The sequence below is a fragment of the Meles meles genome, chromosome 16 (genome assembly GCF_922984935.1).
Source record: "Meles meles chromosome 16, mMelMel3.1 paternal haplotype, whole genome shotgun sequence".
Taxonomy (NCBI): domain Eukaryota; kingdom Metazoa; phylum Chordata; class Mammalia; order Carnivora; family Mustelidae; genus Meles; species Meles meles.
The window spans coordinates 44197381-44213070 of record NC_060081.1 but is presented as its reverse complement, the minus strand read 5'-3'; positions in this window follow the sequence as shown (position 1 = coordinate 44213070).

Genomic DNA, 15690 nt, shown 5'->3' with positions numbered 1-15690 from the left:
TACAATATTCCCATATGTGCACCCAGATATATACATCTATTCATGCAAAAAGTATTTATCAAATAACTTCTACAAGCTTGGCACTGCTCAAGGAGATTTACTGAAGCAGAGTTCATGTAAGAGAAAAGAAAAAAATGGGTGTGTGAATTTCTATCAATATGGACCAGTTAATTCAGTTATAAAAATGCAAACTATATGAAGATGCAACCATTTTTTAAGTACTCAGCTGAAAAGCTATCAAAGATGTGATTTAAAAATCCAAAATATCTTACATTCCATTTATGTATGCACGTCTGTTTATTTTTATGTATATTTACATACATAGACAGTATATGTGGAAAATGGTTAAAAGTTTATGTACCAGAATATAAATGAAGCTACTAACAGAAATAAGATTGGATTAAGTTAGGGGTGAAATCATTTTTATTTTATTTATATCAATAACTACAGAACACTTAAAAATGCTGGATAAAATATAGCAAATATCGCTGTACTCAGCTAAAGAGACCAAAAAACGGAGACCAAAAAAAAACAATGGAGAATGGAGAGTAGGGTGCCGGTGTTGAAGGCTCATCTCTACTGAGAACACTTACATATAGCAGGAAGCTAAGGTTTGGGTTTTTAAGCCCATAAGGTAACAAACAGAAATACACACACACACACACACACACACACACACACTTAGTAAGAACAGAAACAGGAGAAAGTGAACATTGATCTCATAGGCTTCTGGTTTCGAAGTCATCAGATAAAGAATATAAAGTAAGTAGTTCTTAAAGGTTTGTAAAAAAAAATAAGTGAGGGAATAGAAAACCAAGCAAAGATTAAGAAAATACTCCCCCCCCCAAAAAATCTGAGAGAATTGAAAGTTAAATAAATAAAAGATCTAGAAATGCAAAATTGTTTATTTAAAAAAGAATCCACAGTAGATGGGTTAAACATTACTTACTTACTTAGACACAACCTGAGAAAAAATTAAGCAAATTGGAAGGTAGATATAAAGAAATTACCCAAGATGAGGATCAGAGAGACAAAGATATGGAAAGTATGGATGAGAATGTAACAGATGTAGAAGATAGAGTAGTAGGGCCAGCATGTCTAATATACATAACATTAGAATTCCAAGAACATTAAAAAAAAAAAAAAACAAGGAAGAGGCAATATTTTAAGAGATAATAACTATGAATTATCCAGATTGATGAAAAACAGAAACTCTCAGATTCAGGAAACTCATGAGTCTTAAGGGGGATAAATAAAAGAATTCCAAACTAGACACATTCTGCTGAAATTTCAGAAGATCAAAGACAAAAATATCTTAAAAGCAGCCAGGGACAAAATACCTACAAAGAAATGATTAGACTGAAAGGAGATGTTGCAGTTTAATAATTGAAAATAGTATTTTTGAATTACTGAAAAATGTCCAAAGCACTGCAGAAATGTCAACCTAGAATTGTTTATCCAGCTAAACAAGCATTCAGGAATGAGAATGTAATGAGGATATTTTCAGATAAGCCCAAATTGAGTAACTGTACCATAAACCAAATAATTTATAAAGGATACAATGCAGAAGGAAGAAGATAATTCCAGAAGAATTATTCAAAAAGAAATAGAAGTTGACTTTAGGGATCCCAATATCTGAGCCTAAGATTCTCATGAGAGGTTTACAAAATTGTCTTTATTTCTAGTAACCACGTTCTATGTTTGTAATAGGTCATCTTACTGTTTATGGTATATGACAGTGCAGCAGATCTTTCTTCTGAAATGGCTGCAACGTAATACTGTCCACCTCACTTGCCCCTTTGAATGTTGAGACTTTGATACTTCTCCCATCTAGAGGCAAGTCTATGTTCCCTACCCTTGAATCTGAGCCAACTTGTGACTCTAGCAGAAACCAGACCAGGTGACCTCTGAGGAAGGTTGCAAAAACAGTGCAGTTCTTTGTGATTGTCTCTTGCAAGGCTTGTTTTTAGATCCCAGCCACCATGCTCTGCAGAAGCGCAAGCAGCCACATGGGAAAACCATGTGTAGAAGTTGTGACCAACGACTCCAGATAAGGTCCAAGCTGCAGCCAACACCAACTGCCAGACAAGTAATTGAATGGGCCTTCAGAAGATTCCAGTCCTCAGCCATGGATTAACTTTTAACATTTATGTCTTCCCAGCTTAGCAATCATAAGCAGAAACAAGCCATCTCCACTTACTTGCCCTTTCCAAATCTTGATCGGAGTAATATAATAAAATGGTTTTTGCTTTACATCACTAGGTTTACACTACTAGTAGTACTTGATCACAGGCTCCAGCAACAGAGCCACAGTTCACTGGCTCTTATACTGAGGGTATCATGCCAGGGTCCTGACACTGAAAGTCTAAGAAAGGCTAGCAGTAGCTAAGAGGATAACCTCATGTTTCTGGACAACTCAACTACCTCCAGTTTGCCTACCTTATCCTCACTATCTGGTCATCTCTCTTCTCTGTCTTTTGCACTCTCCCACCATAGGTAACCTGGGTTTTTTTTTCTTTATTTTTCTTCCAGTAAGTTCTAGGGGTAGAAAGGAAAGCTTATTACATAGTAATAGTAAGAATAAGCATTTATTACATGACAGCGGTAACTGGAACAGGTGTTGTTACCTGGAAGTGGATAAACACCATAACAAAACATAACAAAAGAATATAACAAGAGTAAAACATGTGGCATTGACTTTGAGACTACGTGAAGCAGCAAGGGTAGGAGGGGATCCTAAAGGAGAATGTCAGAAATCTAAGAGGCCTTGAGGAGGGTGCACCAAGGGCACAAAGGAAACTGAGGAAGATGTTGTTGAAAGTCAGAGAAAAGGATCCCTTGTTACATAGGACCAAAAAGTGCAACCCAGGCTTTGGGGAGCAGATACAAACCATCCCCAGGGTGCCTGCCTGAATTCCTGACCCATAGACTCTATAAGTGTAATAAAATGGTGGTTTGTTTTTTTTTTATGTCATTGAATGTGGAGTGGTTTTTTTACACAGTGATATTAAATGGAACGGGCAGAAATAGAAGAAAAGATGTTTGGATTTTTCAAATGCATAGAGAAGTCACTATGTTGTACATCTGAAACTAATGTAACATTGTGTGTCAACTATACTCAAATAAAAAATTATAAATAAGTACAGTAATTAATAAATTAATTAATTTAATTTAATGAAAAAATGCACAGATAGGCTCCCTTCCATTTCTTGGACAACATTGTTACCTGCTGTGTTTCCAGAACTTAACTACAAATGAAAATCACTCCCAGTCCTGCTCTGCATACCTTTATCTTGGGAGTCCGGCTCAAGCATTGCTCTTGATATCCCCTAGCAGTTTAAGGGGAAGTAACAAAATTCCACCTAACCTGTATTCAGAGTCAAGTTTTCAAATTTCTAGCCTGTGTCAATGCAATTGCTTTCAGGTCTTTTGAAATATTAAGGATGACAGTTATCTAGCTAATCAATTCACTGGCTGTTAAATATAAAAGGAAGGCATCTACTACTTAATTTCCTTCAAGAAAAATCTCCATCTCCTTCTTCCTCCTTTTTTCAAACCCCAACAAAAAAATCATTGAGGAAAAAGATCAGGGGACATGCATGGACTGTAGGCTGGGGAAAAATGTAATGCACATTGTCCAGGATGCTGAGTGTAACTTTGTCACTCTTTTTAAAATAAAAGGACCAGCCAGGTTCTTTCCCCTCCCTCCAATGTTAATATCTGCGTATGCTTGATCATCTACTTCTGTGAATTCAATGCAATTCCAGCAAACATAAAGCAAATTATTTGCTTGGAATTATTAACTCTTATTATTTTATGTTGTTTAGAACCAATAACATGTCTCCACCTTTATAATCTTTACAAAGAAGAATGTGCCTGGGGGCACCTGGGTGGCTCAGTGGGTTAAAGCCTCTGTCTTCAGCTCAGGTCATGATCCCAAGGTCCTGGAATCAAGCCCCACATTGGGCTCTCTGCTCAGCAGGGAGCCCGCTTCCTCCTCTCTCTCTCTCTCTGCCTGCCTCTCTGCCTACTTGTGATCTCTGTCTGTCAAATAAATAAATAAAATCTTTAAAAAAAAAATAAAAAAGAATGTGCCTGATAATATTTGGAAGAGAACTGGGTTATTTAGCTTCTATTGTAATGTTTCTCTTAAGTGAGGAGGACACTGAAGGAAAGTAATTTATATATTAAGCTATAACTTTTTTTGTACTTACTACAGAAATTTTCAAAGATGTGCAAAAGCAGAGAGGATCGTGCCATGGCATCCCATTTTCCAACACGAATTACTCTGTAGTTATCTGGGTTTTTTTCTGGCTGCTCACATTTTGTTAGCATATGCCTCTGGAGTCCCTACCACATCTCCTTGGCTCTGATTTTAGCTCTAGCAGACAGCTCCAACTTGCACTGTCAGCTTCCCTGGCTTTCTGCTTTCTGGCCCTAGGCCATTTCTAATGCACGGTAGCTTTCTCAGCCTTAATGCAATGAAACGACTCCAGGCTGCGCCTGGGCATTAACACTCCCCAGGGCAGCCCTCCACAAAGACCAGTTTAAGCCTTGCACCTTCTATCCTTCAACCCAATTCTGAAAGTCATTCCTGTAAATTTCACAGAGTTCTCAGGGTACTGAGCCATGCTAGCCTACAGCAGCAAGTGATGAAGTGTGTTCAGTGCTTCCTGCTGCCCTGCATTATATGCTTAGTTCTCACTTGGGCTTCCGACAACCACCTCCCAAAAACCTTCCTGCACCTGAGTTCCTTTCTCAGGGTCTGTATTCAGGGGAAACCAAAGACTGGCATCCTTCAACGAGTTATATCTTTTGGTTGTGGTCAAAGTCTAATATCCATTCCTTTGACTATCATTTTGTAGAGAGGACAGATCTTTTTCAAGATGTTGGCCAATGTGGCTGACTGCCATAGAGTGGTTAGGAGCAGCGCAATTCTGCTTTTCTACAAAAATTAAGAGTAGCATTTTCTTCCAATATTCTTGCTTAGTTAGAGAGGAAGGAAAGAAGAAAGAAGGGAGAGGATGAGAGGGAGGAAGCTTAAGGAAGAAAATGAATGACCTATTCTCTCTGACAATTTTTACTACAGAATAAAATGTTGCTTTAGGAGTTGAACAGAGATAACTTCACCCACCTTATCCCAATTCTGAGCTTACTTCCAAATCCCAGACTAGAGCCATTGTAAACCCATGAGAACCCTTAGGATGTGTTAGCAAGTAAATTGGCTGTCAGCACCTGAGACCTGGGAACACACCCAGTCCCCCAGGGAAGCTGGACCCAAGGGTCAGAGGACAGCACTATTGTAGCCTAGTGTCTGTAATGGGAAACAGATGCTTCCAGCTGTCACCTGCCATCAGCATGCTCACAGACTGTTTTTGGCCTTGGCTCCTTCTGGACCAATCCAGCTGTGTAAACACACTTTTATCCACAAACTGTCTGTGGATGCAGCCAATGGATCTGCCTTTTTTTCTGTTAGAAGAGCCTGCCTGTGTTGAATGCAAGGCTTAACTCATTAGAATAACAATTAAACAAAAGTAGGGGTTTTTTTTTTTTCTTTTCCTTTTCTTTGTAATTTTTAGCCTCTATTTGCTTTGCTATCAGGATGTCTGGGTGGCCTTATCTGATGGTTAGTCTACTGAAAGCTAAGGGGCAAAGGGAATCTGTTTGAAATAAGAATGCTTTAAAGAAAGAAGGAGAGGGAGGGGCGCCTGGGTGGCTCAGCGGGTTAAGGCCTCTGCCTTCGGCTCAGGTCATGATCCCAGGGTCCTGGGATCGAGCCCCGCATCGGGCTCTCTGCTTGGCTGGGAGCCTGCTTCCTCCTCTCTCTCTCTCTGCCTGCCTTTCTGCCTACTTGCCTACTTGTAATCTCTATCTGTCAAATAAATAAATCTTTAAAAAAAAAAAAAGAGGGAGTATGGGAGAACAGGATGCTTGAGTTCTACAAGTAACCACATGTCTTTGGGAATATCACTTAACTTCTTTGGGTCTCATTTTCCTTAATCTGTGAAATGAAGGGGTTAGGCTAGTATCTGTACAGAACTTTCCCATTACTAGTATTTTAAGTAATTTGTCATTTTCATGGCTTCTTAAACATATTCTTTCATTGAACAAATGCTTTCTGAGCATATACTTGGGTGCCTAGCAGTCTGGACAGCATTTTCAAAATATTAGTACTAGAAGACTTCTCAGAGCCCGGCTATGTAATAGACACTTTCTTTTCTCTCTCTTTCTTCCCCCTGAAGTTCTCTTCTTTTTTCCCCCTGATAAAGGTGTTCCTTGGACTATGGAGACTGATTCCTACTCCCATTTTATGTGTCTTTGCTGGGTCTCCCAGCCACAATCTGGAGCAGGTGTGAACACTTGATCCTGGTATAGCTTAATCACATACAACCCTAGAGATATAAGTTCAGGCTCATGATTCATTCCAGGCCAATCAAAATTCTTCCTGAAGTCTCATGTCATGGATTTTTAGAGAGAGAGAGTCCTACATTTTTTTTTAAGTAGTCTCTATGCCCAATGTGGGGCTCAAAGTTGTGACCCCAAGATCAAGAGTCATGTGCTCTACCAACTAAGCCAGCCAGGTACCCAAGACAGAGAATCTTCTTTTATATGTGGGGTTACTAAATTGAAAAGAGATAATATCTATGGCCATTCCCTTTCCCTGTTGCATGGGAAAAGCCCAAATGGGGTTGAAACAACTATGTGTTGGGAAAGGCCAACACAGAAAAAGAGGAGATGGGGAGAAATTTCAAATGGTCTAGTTTGAAGGTTTTTCCCTCCCAGGTATGTGTACCAACCTCTTTCTCAGCCACTTTCAGATTGCTTTCTGTCACTTCCAACCAAGAGTCCTGACTGATACATAGTCAAACTATTTCTTTTTAATATAATTCTCACAGTGGTTGGGATTTGTACAATGTTAGCTCTGCTAGTGAGTAGCAGAACTGGGACCTTCTGGCTCCCAAACCAATAGATTTTCTAAACCACAGATCTTCTGACTCCCAAATCAATTCTTTTATTTTTCTGTGTTTCTTCCAACTTTGTATGGTGAAAATTTCAAAACATGCAGAAAACTTAAAAAACAAAAAAGCAGCTACCTATATATCTACCACCTAGATTCTCCCATTACATTTAGCTGTGCTTGCTTTATCATATATCTAGCCATTTCTCCATTCAGGCAAAAAAAATCTATCTCATTTTTAAAATGAGTTTCAAAGTAAATTGCAACCAGCCCTCCTTTTGTCATGCTGTATCTCACCCTTATAGACATGGTGGTATGTTGGATGGGGCTTGGATGGGCCAGCTGGCTTGTCCATATCTATGATGTGCAAGGGCCCTCATGGCACAGGACAGAACCATGAAAGGAAGGCAGCTGGAAGTCAGAGGTCACCGTATATTAAGAGTGGTAAGCCTGGAGGAGACACATGCAAATATATAAAAATGTAAGTGGATGAAATAATTTTTGTTAGTGATGAGTGCTACAAAGAGTGTAAAGCACAGCAATATCATAGAACCTTCTTGTGTGTCAGGGAATACAATATCAGATCAGTCCTAGGAAAGCTTCATGGTAGACATGACTTTGGGATTCTATCTCAGTGAAGAAGGCAATCAGCCATGTCAAAATCTGGAACAAGAAGTTTGGAGCAGAAGAAAGAGCAAGTAAAAAGGCCCCAGAGCTCCCTTGTAACATAAAAAAAGCCTGGCACAGTATCCTCCATCTCCTCTCCACCACCTCCTCCTCTCCCCTGACTCCTCCTCCCTCTCCTTTTCCATCTTCTCTTCATCACCATCATCATCAAACATCCTCATTATGATTGGAAGTACATGTGATATATTCACTAGTGAATCATTGCTGTTTCTAGGTGAGTTGAATTATTACATCTTGTTTGTAATTCTATTGGTCAAATGGTTATTTTCATAACTCCACCAGTCACTTTCTGGACAAAGATCAACAACTCCAAGGGTAGTTTTGACACACAGAAGCCCCATAAGCCTACAGAAACAAGCTGGTCCTAAACAGGAACATGTTGGTCTTTCACAATTTTGCTGGTCCAAAGAACAGGCTCAAATTACATCCCAAACAACTCATGGTTTCTTGGGCTGCTCTTTTAACATCATAATTGGCAGGCTCTTGGCCAAAAAAATTGTTGGTTTATCTTGTGTAAATGGCTTAAATATGTGTTTTAGCATTAAAATGATCCAAAACCAACACTTTGCATTGCTTTCCAGTGCCTTTTTGACCTGCCCTCACTGGAAATCAGATTAACTTAAAGCTTTATACATGAAATGTCTTAATCTTCTGAGACCCATTCTGCCTTCGTTGGTTTCAGGATCATGAGGGCATGGGCCTCTTCAGTTTCTTTTATTTTCAGTAATTTTATCTTTAATTGTGGAGATATTTGTTCATAAATGAGCCAAAGAACATATGCTTCAAGTTTTATTTTTATAGTTTTTTTAACCATGCCATGAATAATGTCCAAAACATCAATATTAAACCAAATTAATCCCATAACTGATCAGAAGGACATTTGGATCTTACACGTAGTCAACTGCATTTTTCTTTTTCCTATTTTTTTAAAGATTTTCTTTATTTTTTTGACAGAGAGAGACACAGCAAGAAAGGGAATACAAGCAGGAGGAGTGGGAGAGGGAGAAGCAGGCTTCCTGCTGAGCTAGGAGCCCGATGCAGGGCTAGATCCCAGGACCCTGGAATCATGATCTGAGCCAAAGGCAGACGTTTAACAAATGAACCACCCAGGCACACTGTCAATTGCATTTTTCTTATTCAACTCTACAGAAATAGTAGAATTGGATTAGAAAAGTCAGAAATACCCTTAGAAACAACCAAATGGAATTTTTTAAATGTAAAAATTATATATACCACAGTTATTTAGAGCCAGAATTGTCATTGGAAAAAACTTATTTCTTGAGAGCAAAACTGTATTTATTAAGGGCAACTGTATCCCAAGTACAGGGGTGTCTCTCGGAATTCTCAAAATGTGAATTTTTGCACATACAAATATGGCTGCATTGTCACTTTGCAGTAATATTTCTACAACTGTAGGGTTAGAAGAAGCTGCACTGAATGATGCTGGCACTTCCCCAGATCCCCTCGGATCTCTGACTATTTCTGTGCCCTTCCCTTGTCTTCTGTGTTTTTGCTTTTAACAACGAGCACTTGTGACTCTCTTCAGAGGCCATCCCTTGGGCTGCTGAAGACACTTTGCCCACTTTACTGAGAACAGGACGTGTCTGGGAGTTCATACCCCACTAGTGACTGGTACTAAACTATGAAGCCTTTCTCCCTTCCCTGGAGAAAATAACTAACTTTGAGGTATAATTTCAACTCTAGGGCCTCCATATGGGATCTGGCAGAAGCTGGGGCTCTGCTGGAAGTCACTTTTTGCTTGGTGTCTTTCTTTCCCCATCTTAGCTCCTGAACATTGGTACCTATTTCTCTCAGAAGTCCTTCTTTAACATAGGACTTGCACATGAGTCTTCATTGCAGAACTTGCTTCTGAAGAGTCCCGTGTTAAGACCTGAGATGAAGTTCATCTCTCCAAACCACTTGTTCACAGATTAACCCAATCTATCAATCCTCAAATATTTGTTACAGGCCTGCTAAGTTTTGGGTCCAGTCCAGTCATGGCAAAGTAGATCTCTAGGAAAGTGGAAATGACGGAGTTCCTCTGACCCAGGGCCCAACTTATCTTCCATCAGAGCCAGGGGAGGGTGTTACCAATGACAAATGAAGGAATTCTCTCCTGCACTTCAGTACAGTTCATACTTTATTAACCAACATTCACAGAAGCTGGGTGAGGGAGGAAACCAATGAAGATCAATTGGAAAGCTACATGAATCGTCTATACTAATGGGAGGTAGGCCAGTAGAAAAATATCTGTAGATTTGCCCAAGTCCAACAGCATTCAGTGAGCAACACTAAAACATTATTATTTGATTATTAAGATCATTTTCTTCTAATCTCTATTACTTCTCTCTAAAGTTTGCAAATATATAATATAATGACAGTTAAGAAATTATAGGAAATGCTCTTATTTACCCCCAAGAGATCCTAAACACTACTGTGAGGAGCTGCCAATTAAAGCACCTCTAATCTCACCGTACTTTTAAATTTTTTTTTTTTGACACAGAGAGAGAGATCACAAGTAGGTAGAGAGGCAGGCAGAAAGAGAGGGGGAAGCAGGCTCCCCGTCAAGCAGAGAGTCTGATGCGGGGCTGGATCCCAGGACACCAAGATCACAACCCAAGCTGAAGGTAGAGGTTTAACCCACTCAGCCACCCAGGCACCCCTTCACTGTACTTTTTAATCATCCATCCAATATTCACTATTAGCAATGGATACTTCCTAGTTTCTAATTAGTCGTGTAATTTTTTTACACAGCACCTAGATGCTCAGTACTTTGAATTGCCAGTGAGAAACATGGATAAAGAGAGGCTGTTGGGCCTGGTACTCCTCTTTTTTTGTTTCCTAGAACCCATTCTAAACTAGCAAACAAAAAACTATGTGCTTCCAATATCATCTGTGGTTGGCAGAATAACGGCCCCCGAAAGATGTCTATACACTAATCTCAGGAACCAGTGAGTATGTTACTTTACAAGGTAAAAGGGATCTGTACCTCCAATTCCAACATGGGGGTGGAGAGGGTGTTTCATGGTTTCCCCACAACAATAACAAAGGCTCCAGACAAACAGCTGGTGTCCTACCACTGAACTCAGTTCTAACACAATCTACCTGAAGATAACATGATATTCCAACAGATTAAGGGCTCAGTCCGTTAAGGCTGTCAGTTGCAAAGGGGTCTGGGTGGCTCAGTCAGTTAAGCACCTGCCTTGGGCTCGGGTCACAATTTCAGGGTCCTCGGATTGAGTCCCACATCCAGCTCTCTGCCCAGTGGGGAGTCGGCTTCTCCCTCTCACTCTCCATCTGTACTCTCTTGCTCTCAAATAAATAAATGAACAAACAAACAAACAAACAAAAAAACTGTCATTTGCAAACCCAGATTGTTACCTGTGCTACTGACAAACAGGGATCAGAGCTTCCCACAACCCCCTCCTCAGGTCTGATTAATTTGCTAGAACCACTCACAGAATTTAGGAAACATTTTACTTACATGTTGAAAAGAAAATCACAGGCTCAAATTGGTGTCACTTAGGCCAAGTCACCAAACTGCGGCTTAATACCCAACCTAACTGCAGTTTCAATCTCCTCCAGAAATGAAGTCTTAACCTGCCAATCAGGAATTTTCTGATACGACTAATGAGGTAATTTGTCACATGAATCTCTCCATCGCCCAAAGGAAGGTAATCCACCTAATGAGACCCCCTGCCCTTTGTCCTGAGCAAAGGTGACCTTGCCTAGAATAATCCTTTCTTCTCTTCCACTAATAACTTTCTTGTCCCTCACTCCTGCCTGCAAAAACATTTCATTTTATACAACTCCTTTGCAGCTCCCCTTCTACTTTCTAGTTGGGGATGCTGTCTGATTCATGAGTGGCTTAATACAGCCAATGAGGTTGAATTTTTGTTTTTGTTTAATTTTATTTATTTGACAGACAGAAATCACAAGTAGGCAGAGAAGCAGGCAGAGAGAGAGAGAGAAGCAGGCTCCCCACTGAGCAGAGAGCCTGATGTGGGGCTTGATCCCAGGACCCTGAGATCATGACCTGAGGTGAAGGCAGAGGCTTTAACCCACTAAGCAACCAAGGCACACCTGTTTTTGTTTTTCAGAAATGTATTTATTTATTTGAGAGAGAGAAGAGAGTGCACCAGGAAGGGGAAGTGGAGGGAAGATGCAGAGGGAGAGAGAGTGTCAAGCCCACTGGGTGCTGAGCTAGAAGCATCCAGGGTCTCAGGACCTTGAGATCATGACCGGAGCTAAAACCAAGGGTCGGGTGCTTAACTGACTATGCCATCCAAGCACCCCTGAATTTTTGTTTTTAGCATAAGATTAGCATTTTATTGTAAAAGGCTCTAAGTCAAGAATGGTCATATAGAAGGGTGCATAGAGCAAGGTATGGAAAAAAAGCATAGAGCTTCATGCCCTCTCTAGGCACACGGCTCCCCCAGCACCTCCATGCATTCACCAACCCCAGAAGCTCTCTGAACCTGTCTATTAATAACAAAAATTTAACCAATAGCGCCTGGGTGGCTCAGTTGTTTAACCCTCTGCCTTTGGCTCAGGTCATGATCTCAAGTACTGGGATGGAGCCCTGAGGTCAGGCTCTCAGCTCACTGGGGAGTCGGCTTCTCCCTTTCCCTCTCCCCCTCCCCCTGCTTGCACCCGCTGTCTCTCTCTCTCTCTCTCTCTCTCTCTCAATAAATAAATAAAATCTTTTTTAAAAAGTCAACGAAATAAAATGTAAAGATTTAACTGGCTTTATTAATCAATTCATAAATTGGGCAGTATCCCATCTAGTAAGTAGAGGGGTGCTCTCTTTGCTACAGAAAAGGAAAATTTTTTAAAAGTAGAGAAGGAATGAGCAATAGGAAATTATTAGCAAAAAAAAAAAAGTCTATTGTTTTAGGCAAGGTTGCCCTTCTAAAGGGAGCAGAGGGGTCTATCAGTAAATTTCCTAGTGCTGACCAGGAAATTCCATGTTGGCTGGTTACAGGTTACATGTGTGTGGGGGGGGGTGCTAGGTCTGAAACCACATTTAGGTTGTGTTTGGTATTAACCCTTGGTTTACTGACTTGGGGTCTTAACCTAAGGGGCACCATTTTGGACTGTGATTTTCTTTTCTTTTCTTTTTTTTTGTGTGATTTTCTTTTTAAAAGGTCCTTTCTGGTTTTTATGAGGGCTTCATTACATTGGCATGGTTGATTAAATCATTAGCCTTTGGTGATAGATTGAACCCTTTCCCTGGAGCCAGGGAGTTGGGACTGAATTCCAACCCTCTAAGCACATGGTTGGTTCTGCTGGCAACCAGACCCTGTCCTTAGGTGGGGGTCCAAAAGTCACCTCATTAAGATAACAAAAGAAACTTTACTGCTCTCATCGCTTAGGAAATTCCAAGCATTTTAGGAGAAATGTGTCAGGAATCAAACACAGGAGTCCCTTATCCACCGGGAATACATTCAAAGTCTCCTAGTTCTGACGGGCTGAAACCGAAGATAGTACCCAACCTTATACATGCTAAGTTTTCTGCTATACAAACATACCTATGATAAAGCTTAATTTATAAATTAAGTGCAGTAACAGATGAACAATAATAGCATAATAAAGTGGAATGTTATAACAACATACTATAATAAAAGTTATGTGAATATGGTCTCTCTTTCTCTCTCTCTCTCTCTCTCAAAATATCTTATTGTATTGATCTCACTGTTCCTGTGATGATGTGAGATGAAAAAAATGCCTGGGTGATGAGATGAAGTGAGGGGAATGAGGTAACCATTGTGATGTTGGGTTGGGTTCCTACTAAACTTCAGAGCAGGAATGGTCAGAAGGAGCATCACCTGCTCTCAGACTGAGGTTGACTGTGGGTCCCAAAACCTCAGAAATTGAAACCCCAGATAAGGAGAGAACTACTGCATGCATTTCTTACTAAAAATCATGATGTCACACAAGGCAAAATGAAAATAAGGTTATAGATGGAGTTAAAGCTATTAACCAGCTGATTTTAAAATGAAGAGTTTACCCTAGATTACCCAGCTAGGTACAACGTAATCAGTAGGGCCCTTAAATGTGGAAGAAGGAATCAGAAGCATCAGTGTCAGAGCAACACTATGTGAGAAAGACCTGGATAACCATTCATTGCTAGCTTTGAGGATGAAGTGGGGCCATGAGCCAAGGAGTGTGAGCAGCCTCTGGGAGCTGGAAAACTCGAGAAAACAGACTCTCCTAGAGCCTCCAGAATGGAACCCAGCCCTACTGATGCGTGGATTTTAGCCCAGTGCGATTCATTTTATGCTACCGAATTGTAAGGTTATAAATTTGTGCTATTACAAAGTTTGTGGTAATTTGTTCTAGCAACAATAGGGAAGCAGGATACCATCTGCTTTCCAGGTTCATTGCTGCTTCTGAAGAAAGTGCAAAACCTCTCCTGTGTCATAGCCACAATTCTTTTGTTATTCAACTCAGTTGGACTCCCATGACCTGCATTTGAAATGGCCTACCATTCTTTTTGGCTATCACTGGGGTCTTCGGTATTTTCCCAGCCTTTTGTCTACAGAACTCAACTGCAATTATGTTTCAAGTGCCAACACTTTCTTCTGGCCTCAGTACAAAACTAACACCAACTACCGTGAACATTTTCAAGCTTAGGAATGCTCGTTCCCCTTGCAATTTACAGTTTGGGGTGTCTGGCCTCCTTTTCTGCCTCCCCTTCCACCCTTCTATTCTATTTAACTTGAGATTCTGAAGATATGATGTTCAGTGATGTTAGCAATAAAGAATGAAATCCAGATGGGTTATGACAACTGAAAGAAAATTTTCAACTCCTCTGGACAAGATTCGTTAAGATCAAAGACCCAGAGTGATGACATCAGTTTCGCTAAGGCCCCAAATAACTCCACATGCATTTACTCACACACTCATTTATTCATTCAATTGAATGTTAACAAATACTTATTGAGTGCTGACCATGTGCTGGAAACTGTTCTAAGAGCAGGGGATTCATCCATAACAATCATCCCTGCCCTTGTAAAACTTATTTTCTGGGGCAGGGAGACAGGCAATAAACTAAACATTTAAGTAATCTATGGTGAAGATGGTAAGCTCAATGAGAAAAAAAAAAGAGCAGGACATGTAAGACGGACTAGGGTTGCTGCAATTTAAGTTGGGTGGACAAAGACAGCTTTACTTTAAAAAGCAATATTTGAAGAAAGGCTTGAATAAGTGAAGGGGCCAGCCATTTCACACGAAAGAAGCAACCAGTTAATGGCCACAAGGCAAGAGCAAGCCTGGAGGGTTCGAGGAGCGTCTAAGTCAGTGTAACTGGAGCAGAAGCAAGGGGGTGGGGGGTTATGGGATGAGGCAGGGAGGCAGTTAATGGAGGGACTTCGAATGAAATGGGGAGCTGTGATCTGCACTCAATTACAAGGTGTGAGTCTCCCTACCCCCAATATTAAGCAATTCTCTGACATCAGCTGAATGTCCTACCAATGAACTCAATTCTGACATTCTCTACCTGGAGATAGGGTCAGATCCCACAGGTTAAGGGCTGAGTCCTACAAGACTGCTTCCCTGCCATCCCACCACCAGCTTTGGATTGAAGGCTTCAGTGAGCTCATCCTTCAGTTTGATTAAAAGGCAACACCAGCTAATAGAACTTAGAGAAACATCGTACTTACTAGACTATCAGATTATTATACAAGAGTATAACTCAGGAACAGCCAAATGGAAGAGATGCATAAGGCAAGGTATGTGGAAAGGGTGTAGAACTTCCTTGTTCTCTACAAGCTTGGCACACTCCCCAAACCTCCACGTGTTCACCCACTAGGAAGTTCTCTAAGTCTTGTTTGGTTTGATTTTGTTTTATGGAGGCTTCATTACATAGGCAATTGAACCCAATCACCAGCTCTTCTCCCCCTCTCCTGAGACTGAGGAGGTGGAACTGAAAGTTCCAACTCTTCATTCATGTTTTCGGTTCCCCTGGCATCCTCAGGTGCTTTCCAAAAGTCACGTCATTAACATAACAAGGACATCGTTATACATCTCATTGCTAAGGAAAT